Genomic DNA, 18,149 nt, shown 5'->3' with positions numbered 1-18,149 from the left:
GGTCTCAACTTTTTTTTCTTAGTACATTATTTTTGTCTGACTTATTGTACTTTAATCTGTCTTGTTTTTTGTTTGTTTGTGCTTCATGGGAGTGGTCCAGGGTTTTCATTGTAATGGTAACAGCAACTGGATCTCTCTCTTAAGGATTATTGGATATTTGGCAATTAAATGTGATTTTGTGTTAAAAGATGAAGTTTAAATCACATTAACGTATTGACAGAAGCACATATCATCACTAAAGATCCTCGAAGCTCATGGTCGGTCTATATCGCACATTTTATGATCAGTTAAAATGCATGTATTTATGGATACATTAAATGAAAATATAAAACATAAAAAAATCTATAAATTGATAGTGAAAACCAATGTTATTTTAGTATCATACTCAGTGTTGGTGGGACAAAATCTCTCATTTGCATGTGGTTCTTCTCTCAAACATGAGTAAAGGTGCCGTCCAAATCCACTGGAGGGTCACAACTTGATTAATTATGCAAATCCATATGTGAGCAGTGCCGGCGGTATGGGGGGGCATTAGGGGGCAATGCCCCCCCAAATGTCTTTTATGCCCCCCCAAATTGAATTATGATATAATTTACAAAATAATATCAGTTTAATTTAATTCACATTTCAGTGAGAAATAATAAAATATATGTCTACAAACTGCTCATTTAGCTGAAAATATAATAAAGCCAACATGAAACCACAGTGTGGAGCTGTGAGGAAACCCCCCTGCCGCCCCCCTCAATCACTTGCACGTTAATACATGGATGAAATGACTTTCAGTTGGCGCGAGATTCCTGGCTGCATTCAAAACAAAGCAAACAGATGAAAACTGATAAACTGTTTTGATAAAGGTAACTACATGATGCTTTTTTGCCCATCAAATATAAATGCCCCCCTGCTGAGCGCAGTCTGAAGCCGGCTCTGTATGTGAGAGTATAACTGACCCCCTTTAACTAATTTGATTAGCCAAATATTGTGTTTATAATTTCTTCTAGGAATAGAAGTGCTACCAGAAACCATGTGCAAAAAAATTTTCTCTTTTATTTTATTGTTCATTTTCATAATGTTAAGATTGCATAAACAAGTTCAAAACTGCTTTGCTTTTGAATGTTATATGCCTAAAGGCCATTCATATCTTCATAGGCTTGTGTTTACAATGGGTCTGTTGGCGTCCTAACATAATACATATCACATCCCAGTCATAATTGAGCTTTTCTTAGTGTTTCCCAGTGTGTTACAAGAGGTTATTACAGCGCTTTCAGGGGAGATTTAAATCTGGAAAAACGTACTCGGTTACTAACGTAACCTCGGTTCTCTCTAGAGAGGGAACGAGTATTGCATAATATCTTACACTATGGGGAAAACCTCTTTTCCACGAGATATTGAAGCCAAAAATTATCCTTAATTTTGAATTAATGTAAAACGCTGTGCGGCAGCATGCATACATAGGCAAGACGGCTCGCGGGCCTATTGGCTGCCCTGTGGCAACGGTAGCAGCCTATCGAGAGAGGCCCTTCGTGACGTGATACCCAATGGGGGCGCTTCGCGCCCATTTCGTCACGTCCCGCCAGAATAGGCGTGGCATTGGCCTATAAATACGCTCGACAGGCTGATACAAACTGGTTTTCATCACTGAAGCGAACCAGCGCTGTTGTATTCACGGCAAGATACGCAGTTTTCGTTCCCTCTCTAGAGAGAACCGAGGCTCTTACGAGAGTATCTCTCGTGCTGCGTAATATCTTACGCTATGGGGAACACAATGCAACACACCTTGCGTACTGGGATCCGAAGCCAAAGTCCCAAGGGCAGTAGCCCGGGGCTCATATAGTGCATAATCACCGTAGACATTTACATTTACATTTATTCATTTAGCTGACGCTTTTTGGTGTCGGATCCCAGTACGCACGGCGTGTTGCATTGTGTTCCCCATAGCGTAAGATATTACGCAGTACGAGATATACTCTCGTAAGAGAACGTAAAAAAGCGACTTACAATTGCTATATTTCAGAGGTCGCACTTCTCTGGAGCAACTAGGGGTTAAGACTAGGGGTCTTGCTCAGGGGCACATTGGTGTCTCACAGTGGATTTGAACCCGGGTCTCTCACACCAAAGGCATGTGTCTTATCCACTGCGCCATCACCACCCCGTAGACTCACAGAGAGTCGGAGAAGAGAGGCTACAAGCATCAATCCCCGTGAAATAGCGTCCCACGGGAGCTAGTTGTGATAACAGTGTTTCACGCAGACAGGGTGAACATGTTCAGCCTGAACTGGGTATAAGTACGGGTTATTCAACACCCATGGAGCTGTTCTATCGATCAGTGAGCGATGCACAAGCAAAACCGGCGCAGCGGGGCAGACAGTACAGAATTCTTGACAGACAGCAGCTTGGCCTGTAAGGCGGGAACCTCTAGGTTATAAAGCCTTATAAATGTAGACGGCGAGGCCCAGCCTGCCGCCATACAGATATCTTGCAAGGAAATCCCGCTAGACCATGCCCACGATGAGGCAACGCCCCTCGTGGTGTGCGCTCTGACACCCAAAGGACACTGCAGGCCCTTAGAAGTGTAAGCCAGCGCTATGGCATTGGCTATCCATCTGGATAGGCTCTGTTTTGATGCGGCCAGTCCCTTGGAGCGTCCGCCAAACAAAACGAAGAGCTGCCCAGTCTGTCTGAAGACAGACGAGCGGGACACATAAGATCTCAGTGCCCTGACGGGGCAGAGGAGACTCACATCCTCCTCCTTATCATGAATCGGGAGGGTGCACAGGGAAATAACCTGGGCCCTGAACGGTGTGTTAAGCCGGGATTTGGGCACGTACCCATGCCTTGGTTTGAGTATGACTTTTGAGTCATTAGGCCCAAACTCCATGCATGACGCATTTACTGAAGTGAGAGCCATAAGGAATACCGTTTTGAGAGACAGATGTTTCATGTCTGACAAATGGATTGGCTTGAATGGGGCACCTTTCATGGCTTCAAAAAACGTAGAAAGGTCCCACAGAGGGACTGAGGGGGGTCTGGGAGGATTCAGCCTCCGAGCTCCCCTGAGGAATCGCACAACCAGGTCGTTTCTCCCCAGTGACTGGCCGGACGTCGGTTTTGCAAACGCCGCTATGGCCGCCACATATACTTTGAGCGTGGATGGGGTTCTGCCCTTATCCAGCAGCTCCTGAAGGAAGGAGAGCACTTCCGTAACCCCGCAGTCTGCGGGTGAAAAGCCCTGAGCTTGACACCAGGCAGAGAACACCGACCACTTTGAGGAATAGAGCCGTCTAATAGACGGGGCTCTAGCCTGCGTGATTGTGTTTAACACTCCCTCCGGGCGAGGATGCCAAATCGAGCCCTTTGCCTGAGAGAGGAGGTCTCTCCTCACCTTTATCAGCCACGGGGCAGTGCTTGTCAGCTGTTTCTGGACAGACAGTCTGGTCCCAGATTCAGGCGACCAGGCACATGCGCTGCTTTCAGTAGAAGCAGGTTGTGCTGAGCCCAGACCAGGAGGCGTTCCGTCAGCCTGTAAAGGTTTCGGGACCTGACGCCACCCTGGCGATTTATGTATGCCACCACTGACATGTGTCCGTGGGAGACCGACCGGACTAAGACGTGGCGGCCTTTTATCTGGGGACAAACGCGCCGTAGCGCGTTGTCGACTGCCAGCATTTCCAGACAGTTTATGTGTAGGAGCTTTTCCCTTTCTGACCACTGGCCAAAGAACGGTCTGCCCTCGAGCAGCGCTCCCCTTCCCGATGTGGAGGCATCCGTGGACACCATCGTCACACTCGAGGGAGTCCCCAGACTCACGCCTGACTGACACCAGTCGGCTATTTTCCAAGGTTCCAGAGCTGAAACGCATTTCATGTCGACCCTGAGGCGAAACAGACCAGAGGTCCATGCCCGGGGTGGAACTCGCGCTTTCAGCCATAACTGCAGTGGGCGTATGCGAAGCAGGCCCAGCTGAAGTACCGAAGATGCCAGGCCATGAGGTCCAGCATTTTCTGAAACATTTTGAGCGGGACTATAGAGCCGCGGCGAAAGGATTTCGCGGCGCGCTTAATGTCCAGTTCGCGCTCCGGCGACAGACGTGCTGTCATAGACAGCGAGTCCCGCACTGTTCCCAGAAAAGAGATTTTCTGGCTGGTAAACAGCGAACTCTTCGCCCAGTTGACTGTGAGACCCAGATTCTCGAGATGCTCGAGTAATGTGGTTCTGTGTTCTATGAGCTATGAATGTGATCGAGCTAGAATCAGCCAATCGTCCAAGTAGTTCAAAACTCGCATGCCCTGAAGTCTCAGGGGTGCGAGGGCCGCGTCCATGCACTTCATAAATGTACGGGGTGCTAGGGATAGGCCGAATGGTAGGACTGTGTATTGATATGCCTGGCCCTCGATGGCGAATTTCAAGAATTGCCTGTGACTTGACGCTATTTAATTTTGGAAAAAGGCGTCTTTCAGATCTATTGACATAAACCAGTCTCCCTGGCGCACTTGCGCGAGGATCTTACTGGTTGTCAGTATTCTGAACTGGCGCTTCATAAGCACTCTGTTCAGCTGTCGCAGATCTAGAATGGGTCTGAGACCCCCGTCTTTTTTCGGTACCAGAAAATATCTGGTGTATAGCCCCCCTTCGCTCTGAGCCTGAGATAAAGGTTCTATGGCCCCTTTGCTCAGCAGTTTCGCTATTTCGGCTCGAAGTAGATGAGATACTTCATTGTTTACCGTGGTTTCGACTCGCGCCCTGTGTAATGGGGATGTTGAGCGAACTGTAGCGAATAGCCTCTTTTTATAGTGTTCAACACCCATTCTGATACCCCGGGAAGCTTTGCCCACGCCTCTGCGTGAATAGCTGGAGGTAGAATGAAATCCGGGCTCTGGCCGCGGCATAGCGGCGGGCGCAGAGCTTCGATGTTCTGAGACATAAACACTGTGTTTACAGTATGCGCGGTGGGAGGCGCGCCGATCACGGCGGGAATGAAATCCGGGCTCTGGCCGCGGCCTGGTCGCGCTCGAATTCTCTATGACAGATTGTGGAGAGAGAGCGAGCGGGAAAAACCCCATGGGGTTGAGCGTGTCTGTGAGGGAATGTGGGCGCGGTACAGCGGGCACACTCACTGCACTGAAAACACCGTCGGCTTGTGCTGACTGAATGTGTGTCGGTTACGTTTTTACAGAAACCGAGGGACACGTATCGTGTAGTGTTTGTGGGCATGGCACATTCACTACATGTTTTTTTTTTTTTTTTTTTACAATCGACATGAGTCGATTTTATTTGTGCTAGCCCTGAATTGTGACTGTGACTGAGCCCACGGCTGTGTCTGTGTGTGGGAATGGGCACTGAGAAGTGGGCATTCTTACAACACTCATAACACCATCGGCCGTGGCCGGAATACCAGAAAATACACTCTATTTTGGGATTTATCTGGGTCGCCGTAAAAATGGCGTTTGTGTGCAGGCAAGCGGGCTGTTGTACCGGTTTGTTTACTGCGAAATACACTGGAACATTCACATTGTTTGGAACTGAACGAGCGAGGAGTTTCGGTGGAGTCTGGCCGCGGTGAGACTTAAACACCGTGGGTCTTAGCTGACTGTATGTGTGTTGGTTTTGTTTTACAGAAACCGTGGTACATGCAGTGTGTAGTGTTTGTGGGCACTGGGTTGTGGGCACATTCACTACATTTAATGCACAATTGACATGAGTCGACCTCATTTGTGCGAGCCCTGCACTGTGGCGGGCTGTGTTTGTGTGTAGAAATGAACACTGGGCTGTAGGCATTTTCATTACACTAATAACACCATCGGCTGTGGCCGGAATACCAGAAAATACACTGCTTGTATGATTTTTCTGGGTCGCCGTCGAAACGGCATTTGTGTGCAGATAAGGAAGCCATGGTACCAGCTTGTTTACTGCAAAATACACTGGAACAGAGAACATTTTCTGGAACTGAACAAGCGAAAGTTCGGTGGAAGTCTGGCCGCGGCGAGACTTTTTTTCATTTTATTTTTTTTATCTGCTGCGAGAGCTGGGATCGAACACGGGTCTCTCGTGCAGATAAGAGAGCGCCATCACAGTTTTGTGTGTGTGTGTTGGCGTTTGCTGGCAGGCGTGCATGTTATACAACAGGCTCATTACTGCAATATTGACATTTTCAGCCGCTTAGACTACGAGGAGCTGAGAAATGTTTGAGAGATGGAGATTGGTCCGGCTCGGGGGGACAAAAACACACTCTTTCCTCATTTCGCCGGTGACGCGTGCCCACGGGTTGAGAGTGTCATCACAGTTTAGTGTGTTTCGGCGTTTGTTTGCAGGCGTGCGTGTTACATTTACATTTACATTTAGTCATTTAGCAGACGCTTTTATCCAAAGCGACTTACATTTGAGGATTAAACCAAGCGAGTCATCATGGAGAGGCAAAAACAACGCAAGAAGTGCTCAGAATACAAAGTTCAAACATTGCTCAGAGTAGCATAAACCAGATATATATATATTTTTTTTTTCCTATGTTAAGTGCTCACGGAAGAGATGAGTTTTCAGTTGTCTTTTGAATGCTGTCAGGGATTCTGCATTCCGGACGAGGGTGGGTAGGTCATTCCACCAGCATGGAACCGTGAATGAGAATGTTCTGGACAGGGATTTTGTGCCTCGCTACGAAGGCACCATGAGCCGTTCGTAAGCCGATCGTAGGCTTCTGGTAGGGATGTAGACCCGTAGGAGCGAGTGAAAGTAGGAGGGAGCTGAGCCGGTGGACAATCTGTAAGCAAGTGTCAGCGCCTTGAACTTGATTCGAGCAGCGAGTGGTAGCCAATGCAGGGAGATGAACAGCGGAGTGACGTGGGCTCTTCTAATGAGCGTGTTATACAACAAGCTCATTGCCGCAATATTGACATTTTCAGCCGCTCAGACTACGAGGAGCTGAGAAATGTTTGAGAAATGGAGATTGGTCCGGCCTCGGCGGGACCAAAACACACTCTTTCCTCATTTCACCGGTGACGCATGTCCACGGGGGGTGGGGTAGCTTTCTTGTAACTTAAAGAAAGCTAGCCGCGCCGCGGTTTTGATGCTGGCCCGTTTCCCTGACGACAGAGGGGGGGGAGGTACACAGAGCTCGCCCAGTCCTCACTGGACTCCTCCGAAGCCAGGATAGAGCAGCTGGCCTTCTCTACAGATGCAGTTATCTCGTCGGCATTAACGCCGGAAGCGGCGGCGCGTGGCGGCCGTTGACCGTCAGCGAGCGACTCGAGTGAAGCTGGTGAAGCTGGCGGGCGAACCGGCGAGGTTTCACGGGCTGGAGAAGGCTCGGGGACCCGCTGAGTACGGCCCTTTTACGGCGCGCCACTACAGCAGGCGGAAGAGCAGGCTCTGAGAAGGATGCTAGGCGAGTCCTCAGAGTCACCATGGGCATCAGCTCGTAAGGAGGGCATTCGCCGTCAGCGAGCGCGAGAGCCGCGTTATCCTCACCCAGGGAGGAAGCGCGGATGACGGTCCCCGTCGCTGAGTGTAGCTCGGCACATCTTTGCATCTTTGCATCTTTAAAAAGACGCAGCTCTGTTAGGAGAGAGAGGGATATACAGTGAGACTGTGAGTTGCAGCGGCAAATTATTTGATTAATTTTCCTAACATTATGAAAATGAACAATAAAATAAACGAGGTTAATTTTTTGCACATGGTTTCTGTTACCACTTCTATTCCTAGAAAAAATTAGAAACACAATAGCTAATGAAATTATTTTATGGGAGTCAGTTATACTCTTACATATGGATTTGCATAATCAATCAAGTTGTGACCCTTCAGTGGATTTTTAATGATTCTGAAAGAAGACTCCTATTCTCATCAGAGTGAAAACTTTAAAATAACTGTTTTATGAATATATTTTAAAATGTAATTTATTCCTGTGATCAAAGCTGAATTTTCCACATCATGTCTTCAGTCTTCAGTGTCACATGATCCTTGAAAATGCATTCTAATATGCTGATGTGATGCTCATTAATCATCAATCATTATTGGAGCTAAATTATCAATAATAGTTCTTATTATTATCAATGTTGAAAACAGTTTTTGTTTTTATTATCTTAATTTTTGTGGAATCTGTGATACATTTATTTCAGGATTATTTGATGAATAGAGAGTTTAATGAACAGGATGTATTTAAAATGGAAATATTTTGCAACATTCTAAATGTATTTACTGTCACTTTTGATGAATTTAATCAAATATTTTATCAAGTGTCCTTACTGAATACAAATCTTAGTTTATTTTTATTTTTTTAAGCTTACCCCAGACTTTTGAATATATGGTATATAGATTATCATGGTTTTCACAAAAATATTAGGAGGAACAACAAAAATAATAAGTGTTTCTTGAGCACCAAATCAGCATATTAAAATGATTTCTGAAGAATCACATGATTTCAAATTTACCATCACAGGAATAAATTACATTTTAAAATATATTAAAATAGAAAATATGGTAATAATATCTTTGTAATTATATAATAGCAATTTTTGAGTGAATTTCTTTCTTATATATATATATATATATATATATATATATATATATATATATATATGGTATAGTATTTATTTAGAAAGAAATATAATATATAGGCCTATATATATATATATATATATATATATATATATATATATATATATATATATATATATATTCAGCTTTTCTTTTTTTTCTTTTTTACAAAGAATAAGGTGAATTCCTTCTTGAAAACTCACTATCCTCTTTCAAAAGCAGAGCTGATGGATATGATCATGGCCTAAAACTGTGGGTAGAGTAACTAATGAGCTCTTCCTACTGGTCACCTGATGCTGTCTACTGCCCTGACTAAACATGATGACAACAGAGCTGTGTTCTCTACTTTGATCTTTCACTCTGTTCTCTCTACATTCTCTAGTCCCTCATTTCCTTGTCTTTCTCATCCTACTATCTCTCTCTACCACTTTGCTTACTCTCTGTCTCTGCGGGCTCTCTGCTCTCTTCACTGGTCACTCACTGTAGGCTCAGGATAGAGGATATCTCTGACCATATGCTTGAATCTCCTAATCCCAACCCTTCCATGTTTCATGATGTAACATACCCTACGGATATTACTCTCATGCTTATTTTAGTAGTCAAGTCAAGTCATCCTCATTTATATAGCGCTTTTAACAATTTAGATTGTTTCAAAGCAGCTTTACAAAGATAAACATATAATTTAAGGTAACAGAGATTGGTTTGGTTTTATAGTGGTTCTTGAAAAATGTTTTTTCCAGCTAAAGTTGGTTTTGATTGATTCACTTCCGTCTAAATGATCATTTGTTATTAAATTAGGGGCCGCTAAGACGACACCGTTCTCTCTAAACAGACTTTAAACGTGAACCTGTGATAGACGCTGATGGCATTCACATGCGCATTAAGAATTGATTCTATACTTATGTGCGTTTGAATATATGTGCGCAGGTTTGTAACTCCTTACAAACCATGCATTACATTTAGTAGTAAATGTAACCACTTTTTTGTCTATTCATATCATTAGTTAAATAATTATTAACACACAATGCAAAAAAATAAAAATTGTCCTGCCACTAGAGCATTTCATATGAAAGCTTGCTTCCTGGAATAAAAAAAAAGGTTATTTTTCATCTCACAATGCTGACTTTTCTCACAATTTTGAGTAGTAAACTTGGAATTGCAAGGATAGATGTCTGAATTGTGAGATAAATGACAGTCGTCGAGCCTCACCAATACACTCTGACAGCACAGAATGACAAAAGATGCATTGTTAAAAAAGCCTGGAAATTTTTGTTCCAAAAACCTGACAAATTTCTTGCAATTTGGTTTAAATGGATCCTTTTTTTTTTTTGCCACTGACTGCACAAGGTCATGGCAGTTTAAAACGAGTCATTTTAGACCAGAGAAGATGATTCAATAGTATTCGACTGAATTCAGTTGACCCTATAGTATATTAGACTATAACAGCAGACTAAATGCATCACTGCAGTCTTTTTTTTTTAAACTTGTGTTATGCACTTGGGATGCACCGATACCACTTTTTAAGGGTCGAGTACGAGTACCGATATTTTTTTCCCGGTACTCGCCGATACCGATACCGATGCCTGTTGTACTGGGGGGGTTCTCGTTTTATGTGGCAATTTTCTAAGAACAACACAATGAGACTAATGAACAAATCAGCATCTTTATTTTCAACAACTTAAATAAACCTAAAAAAATAAATAATTCTTATTGTGCTTATCACAAATTTTCAAAGCCCAAATTTCACAGTGTCCAATAACCTCCAAAGGGCAAAACCAAGGACATAATGAATGTAATTTTTACCTGCCTGTCACAAAGTTGTCAAAGTGCTAAAGAAATCACAGACAACAAGACAATCAAATTTGTCATAAGGTGCCAAAGAAATCACAGAACAAATGTTTAACATAACACTGAGTAACAATGTAATCACAGCCGAAAGTGTAAAGTGAAATATTAGAGTGTACTATTAAATCTAGCAACACTATAACTGCAGGAAGAGTGTTCATAAGAAATATAAGCTAAGGATATACGTGAGGTATCGGTCTTTGGTATCGGGGTATTTTTACGAGTACGAGTACAAGTACATGAGCTTGGTATCGGGCCCGATACCGATACTGGTATCGGTATCGGTGCATCCCTATTATGCACTACAGTATTTTTCAAGTATCTTTAAGGTATCTTTGTTATGATCCCCTTGTGAGGGAAATTATAAATGTAAATTAAACCTGTTCTGTAAATTTTGCATTATTAATATTATTTTTCACTCCTTCTTCTGACCTCCTTTCTTCTGACTCCCTCGCAGCCCCTGGAAACACAGACCTAATGAACATTGACTTAAGAGTAACAACTAAACTTTCTAAAATAACAAATATCTAGTTCAGTTCAGAAACTCTAGAGGACCCTACATGCAGTCTGCATGCAATCACATCATCACCGCATGGAACAAGCTGATTGGCCTGTGCTGATCCTTCAGCCAATGAGATTGCTTGCTTAACATTTAAATAATCTGTTTAGTTGTTTGCTGTAAGCTAGTCCTACATCACGCTATCAAAGTTCCTCTGAAACCCTCCACCTCCCCCAGCTCCACCTGTCTATCTACTACGGGACTTATGTACGTACATTTACGCAGCATCATCAGAATATCTCATGCTCACAGCAGCATGCCTGAGTATCTATCGGCAATAGCAAGTCCATACTTGCTCTGCAGCAATGACAGCAGTAGCAACAGTTTAGCAGATCTAGTCCACCAAGACAAAATACATTAACATTGCCATATCCAACATGCTAGTTGTCATGATTGAACTGTTTGGACTCAAATATCTGAAATTATGTATGCAAATAAGTGTGTAGCTAGTACAGTAATACAGCCACAGTATTAGTTATTGTCTCCACTCCAAGACCTTCTGAACCAAGCAAGTTGATGTGTGGGACGTGCTACACTGCCAAAGTTCTTGGCATGTTAAATATATTTTCGTACTCTGTAAGCCTGATGGTGCAACAAACTTGTGGTATCATATAATGCTGTTAAGTGTGGAGATGGTCATCACAGAGAATTGCTCAGTGTGATGTTCCATTTTAAGGATCTATGGCTCTAAAATTGATGGCTCTTCTGAAACCCATTTGAAGCAGGAAATTAACGCAAATAGCTTTTCATTTTTTAAAAATGAAACCAAATGGATGCTTGATGATAATGTCCTCCAGGGGAACACAAGGACAAAGACACAAGGTGAAATGAAAATAAGAGTTCCACTTTTCAGTGTTACTTTTTGTCTCAAGATATTGACTCTTCAATTGAAAAGTCTCTCGTTTCACAGCATCATCATTTAGATAATGATCAAGGCCCTGAAATATCAAAATGTTGTTTGGAAAATATATATTTGTGATTAGAGCATTTTATTCTTTGAAAATAAAGATATTTCAGATAAATTGTTTTTCAAAGATATTCTAGTATCACTAACAATGTCTGTCTCACCTTGATCACCCTCAGAGAGTGTATTCTAACTCTAAGGCAAGTTTTTAAAGACTTTAATGTGAACATTAGTAAAGTGCTTAGTGCAATTAGTCATTGATTTTTCTTTCACTTCTAATAGCTTTTAACCAAACCCAGATGTCTTTATCTGTAGTGGCTCAGAAAAACCTGCACAGACTAAAAAATCCAGAAAAGATGCGTTCAGAGTCTCAATTGTTTACTTTTCAACAAATAAAACACAGTGTTCCAGATATGATTGACAGTATTGTGGGAGATTTGAAAAAGTAGACACAAAACATTCACAGTTACATTCCTGATGTAAAAGTCATAATATATAAATCATGAACTCTAAAGTTATAAGAGTTCTGTCACAAAACAACTTTTAAGAAATGTCTGAATTATCGGTGAATAACTACACTGTCTATAATCCCGAAGAGACCAATCCACCAATCTAATTAGAGCTCAGTATTGACCACCCACTCACAGTGATTTAAAGGTGCTTTGTGTCATTTTTTTGACTGTACTAAAGCATAAAAATACCATCATATTTTTGCAGACATTTGAGAAGCATTATAAGTTCAAATACTTGTTTCTACGAAAAACAATGCGACAACCAGTTATTCTACTTTGAAATATCTGAATATTCCTGAGCACATGTGGCTGTATTTCTATATAATCCTTTCACTTTTATTAGGTCTCTGTCCCAACTTTTTTGGGGTCTGTTGCAGTCATCAAAATCAAAATGTGTTCATATTTACAAAATACAATTATGTTGATCAGTGAAAACATTGGAAACTTTTCTTTGTACTTTTGTCAGTTAAAAAAAGGTTAAAAAGAATGAACAAATCACAGATTCTTGATTTTATTGCATTTTACAAAATGTCCCAACTTTTTCTGATTTGGGGTTGTATATATACTTATAAATAAAGACAATAACCAATTGTTTATATAGTATTGTTTCTGATTCAGTTATACAATTTGCAGTGTTTCATGGGATGAGTGTCTAATTTCCCCTTAGAAGACATACATTACAACGCCTTGTTCTTTTAGTCTGATCTTACTCATCATTTTTTTTTTTTCATCTGGTTGCTTTGGTGCGTGCACAAATTTTTTTAAATGCTTATTAGGAAAATTAAAGGGATAAAAACTTCTGAAACCAAGGTTACTTAAAAAGTGAGCGGTCCCAATTGCACTCTATTGCCCTTTGTCTATGGCAACTAGCTGTGCCTGGGCTTTATCCCAGACATACTTGTGAAGTGCTGGAATTGGCACGCATTCCTATACTGCACTGTTCAAATTAGAGCAACATGGGTCAGAAAGTCAGATTTTTTCCATCAGATATGTAAGGTCTAATGGTAGGAATAAAAGAAGGTAGGGCAAAGAGTGGAAAGAGGAAGGATTTCTGGAGAAGAATCACAGAGTTAAAATAGAAAATCAGTAGGGATTATGCAGCAATAAATGTTTCAGATAGTGTTATTACAACATTATTGTCAATAGCCTTAGTACATTTGTGTTTAGGTTGCATCTAGTTATTATCAAAATTGTTATTTCAAATTTTTTATCCAATTTTGTTTCAACATGTCCAATCGGATAATGTCAAGAACAATATGTTAAAAATTGCAGCTGATATTACTTCCAGTGTGCGTTTTTGAGTGCATTGAACATTTGGGATAATGTGTTCCACACAGTCAGCTCTGTTATTTACTGCATATTTTGTAGGTCATCCAGAGATTTTGTGATTTTGAATACAGTGCACAGTATATAATCAACCAAAAGTGAATCTTTTCTGACATTGGTATATTTTAGTAAAACTCCACAGATAGGAATTTGCCAAAATTCACCCACCAATAAAAGTAGGACAATTTAAAGACAAGGACATTTTAAATTAAATTTCTGCAAATAAACTTTAAAGAGATAATTATATTCATAGCTTACAAAAATAAATACATTTCTGCTTTTAAACCCTCTGGAATGCCTTGCCCTGTGAACGTCCATTGTATCCACATTACTATAAATGTGCTTTTCATTTGTGCACTAACCCTGCTGGATGAGTCAGAATTATTTTCAGCAAACCACAAATGCCATAGAGAGGTGGTATTTAACAATACATCCTAACAGTATAAAAGAGAGGCAAATGCAATCCTTACCTTCTCAAGGTGAGCTCAGCGATAGCATGTGCAAAGCTGCAGGAGCAGCCAGTTCATCTGTGTGTAGCAACTGGGAAACTAATGTGATCTTCTTCTGATCTCAAATCAGATCTTTTAGGGTTGCTCAAAGTTTCAGGACTTCATGGACTGGGCTTGATCTCTGAAATTATGAGAAATGTGTTGGGGTCTTTATGTCCAAGGACCGGATTCACGAAATTCTTCTCACCTGCTTTTTCCTTCTTATTTTTTAAGTTAAGAAAAAAGATAATTGGATTTTGTTGGTGTTCATACATTTTTTCTTACGATTGTTCATAAGACAAAATTTAAGAAGTGTTCATATTATTGAAAAGAATATTCCTTCAAATCATTGTAAATAATTAATTTAAGCTAGGATCAGCTCCAACCTGTCTTAAATCCCCAAAGGTAAGATGTTTAATGAATTTATTGGGTTGTTTCAAACATTAAAGGTAGGGTAGGTAATTTCGTATAGGCTAGTAATAGCAAACTAGCTTTGAAAGCATAAGATCCCACCCTCACTTCAGAGCGTATCCAAATCCACGCCTCCTTCAAAACACACAAACACACACAGCATGGAGCACACTAAAGCATCGTGAGAGACGGCATTACACTACCTCATGTCTCAAAGCACATAACATTACAATAATAATGAACATAACGTCGCTGCCCGATGAAACTCACGTATGTCCAAAACGGTTAGTTTTCAGGAAGTGAAAAAAACACTGTAATTTCAAAAGCAGTTGAACGTAGCGTTGCATACTTGGTACGGCATCTTTAAATGTAACCATATTCTTGCCAGTGTAAAGATATAATCCACATTTGACCAAAATCGAGTTTAAATGGACATACGTGCATATTTTACAGTAAGGGTGGTCGATACGCGTTCTTCCGATCATTAATTAGAATGACCAAGTCGCGTTTCATATTGACAGATGAATAGGCTACGCTCAGTTTATTAAATAGCTACATCTCAGTTTATTAAATACGCCCAGTTTATTAAATAGCCTACGTCTCAGTTTATTAAATACGCTCAGTTTATTGTCTCTTGCAAACTATGAAGGGACAATGAATCAATACACTGTAATGGCAATGCTAGACTGATACTTTGTTTGCACAGTCCTACCGTAATTTTGTGAATATACAATAAACTTGTGGACAGTTGTCAAAAACAAACGTTTGCTGATACTTTACCTCACAGTGTTATTCGGCTATCCAATGCTGAGCTTCCAGAGGTGCTTAAAATGAAACTTCACGAGACGGGCGAAATGCCTCCACAGGGTGGGAGATATGCGGCGTGATTGACAGCTTTGACACCAAATGGATATACGTGAGAATCAGATGACATGATTTCACAACTTTTCATTGGTCATTTAGATAACGTGAAGCATACTGTATACGGAAATGAACCTGGACATTCTATCCGTCGAAAAATCTCAAAATCGGCAAAATGGACATACGCAGTTTTCATCGGACAGCGACGATAAACAACTTAAAGAGCACTGACCTGTACCACCTGACTGTTGCAGTTTAATTTCAACGTTGATATAGTGTTACCATTGAAACGCATAAATTTGATTCATGAACCGCTCCGAGTATAACGTCACGGGTTTGCATCTCTTCCAAATTACAGTAGTTATAATGCAGTAAAAGCTTGTTGTTTTGGTTCAAGATGATCTGTAAAAGGCGGCTGCTGTTTCGGTGCTCAGTGACTGACGTGTGTCTAAGTCTGCATAGCATGAAATGTGCTGATGAGCAGGGTACACGGAGGTATGGAAATACAGTAAACGTTCACTAGCTAGAACTAGAGAACACAGATAGCGGACACATTCACTCTAGAGAGAGCGCAAGAAAGACGGAGTGCAATGAATGGAAATAACCTCTGCATCTTATTGAGACAGGGTCTGTTAAAATAGCTATTTTAACTTGACACGGTGCATTAAAAACACAACGTAATTACTAAAAACAGTGATTAAATCAAGCCAGTAGCGACCAAAAATAGTCTGTGTGCTTATTATGATAACTATATCTGTAGGCAGCGGAAAAAGACGGGCTTGGAGGTGTTTTTCATTCAGTGAGTCTTCAGCAATAGCCACATTTCAATCAAATAATACCAAAGCCTGTTATTTAAGTTTTTCTTAAGAATATATTTGATAACTTCTTAAAGTCCCCCTGTGGTGAAAATCAGGCATTTAGTGTTGTTTATATGTATATGTGGTGTTTTTAAAATACTTTAAAGTAACTGTAAAGGCAATTAAAAAAAAAAAATCTAAACACATTATAAATGTTAGAAATGTATTGCTAAAACATTACAAAGACTGTGAACTGTGAAGTACTGAATTGTGGAGTTAGACCGTTAAACAGTTTTTCAGCATTGATATTTTACGGATATTTTGGGCGGGGCTAAAAGCGTACTCGATGATGCACTGGAGTGCCTGAGCTCCTGGCCCCGCCCCTACCTGATGACGCACTGGAGCCCCTGACACTGGCCGCTCCCCTAACAATATAAATAGAGCACATTCGCATCAGTTTGCCGCTTAATCGCGAGTTACTGTCAGTATTATTAGTTACTACAGCTTACAGTTTGCTAGTTAGCTATGTCTTCGTCACGGGAAATGCGTACTACCTGGATGCGATCACGTACAGAACAGATCGGTGTCCTTATTTAAATTCACTAAATACGATCACATCAAGAAGAGGTGGATTAATTTTGTGAAGAGCCACCTTGATGGAGAGCTGAGGATCACCACCAAAACCCGCCTCTGTAGTGATCATTTTACACGGGATAGTTTTTTAAACTTTCGTCGGAGACAAACTGATAATCCACTGTTACTGGTGAATGGGGCCGAACGACTATCTCCCGCCGCGGGTCGTTCATCCTCCCATCGTGCAGACAACTGGTGACTTCATCAGCAGTGCGTTCCCACCAATGAGTGTAAGTTGCCTTGTGCGCTTATGTTATAATTAACCTAATAAGCTGCTAGGAGCATCCATTCCGGCTGTAGCGGGTGACAGTTGAGTGTGGCAACGGCAGCTTTACCACGAGTAGGTGTGGTTTCAGCGCAGCCAGCGGACACGCCCCCAGCGTTTGAGAGCAGAGACTACTGCTCATTTTTTCAAGATTTTGCTAGCTTATTTTATGTACTTCCCGGCTTTTTTTATCATTCAAATTTGGCTGGGTGTCTAATAACACATTTTTCTGTTATATGACAAACTCAGAACACATACTTCATTTTGACTTTACAGGGACTTTAAGACAAACCATGTGCAAATTCATAAGTCAGCACCATTGCTGAGTATTTATCCTTAAAACTGCAGTGAACCAAAGACAGTCTCAAAAACGCGTTTTTTGAAATCGCTGGTTTTTCTGACGTCACAAATTACCTTGTAACCAATCACAACAATGTGTGATCGTCAACGAGTGAATCTCTGACCTGCTGTGAGTGAGTGGAGGCGGGGATAATTTGCATATTCAAAGAACTGCGTATATTACGAGGCAAGGGTGTAGAGTTGCATTCACGCTATTTTAAGGCATGAAGACATTTTCAAGGAAAAAACATTTAAATATGCCACTTTGGTGATCAAAGATGAGTTTTAAGGGATACAATTATTGTCTACAGGGGGACTTTAAGAATAACAATAACTAACAATAGAGCACAAATAGTCCAGTTACAAAACATCTTCAATGCTGTTGGCAGGAACTACTATACAATCCTATTGCATCATGGTTATGGAAACACATTATATATGTCCATGTCATGTACAATGAATATTGATTATCATTTCTTCCATTACGTCAATACAATGTGTTAAATCATATCTTAAGTCAGATTGTTCCTGTTGTACAAACTCAATGTGCTCCATTGTGTTACTGTGCCAGGAACTAGCTTTAGTATTCAAGGTGTCAATAGATTTCTTCAAATGTATTTCTTATTTATGCAGACGAAATACTCCAAGGCACTCATGTGGTAAAGTAAACAGCCTTTAATGAACTTGGC

At 41.2% G+C, this 18,149-nt stretch overlaps 1 protein-coding gene across 2 annotated transcripts in view; it reads left to right on the top strand.

Annotated features, from left to right (window-relative positions):
- Nucleotides 1–18,149, top strand: part of prkg1b (protein kinase cGMP-dependent 1b) — a 235,748-nt gene that overhangs the window by 173,215 nt on the left and 44,384 nt on the right. The window lies entirely within an intron of this gene.

This window comes from Siphateles boraxobius, unplaced genomic scaffold (assembly GCF_051911475.1).
Source record: "Siphateles boraxobius isolate OS27281-9 unplaced genomic scaffold, OSU_SipBor_1 55, whole genome shotgun sequence".
Lineage (NCBI taxonomy): Eukaryota > Metazoa > Chordata > Actinopteri > Cypriniformes > Leuciscidae > Siphateles > Siphateles boraxobius.
The sequence above is the reverse complement of the archived record's forward strand: the minus strand, read 5'-3'. Positions and strand labels throughout refer to the sequence as shown.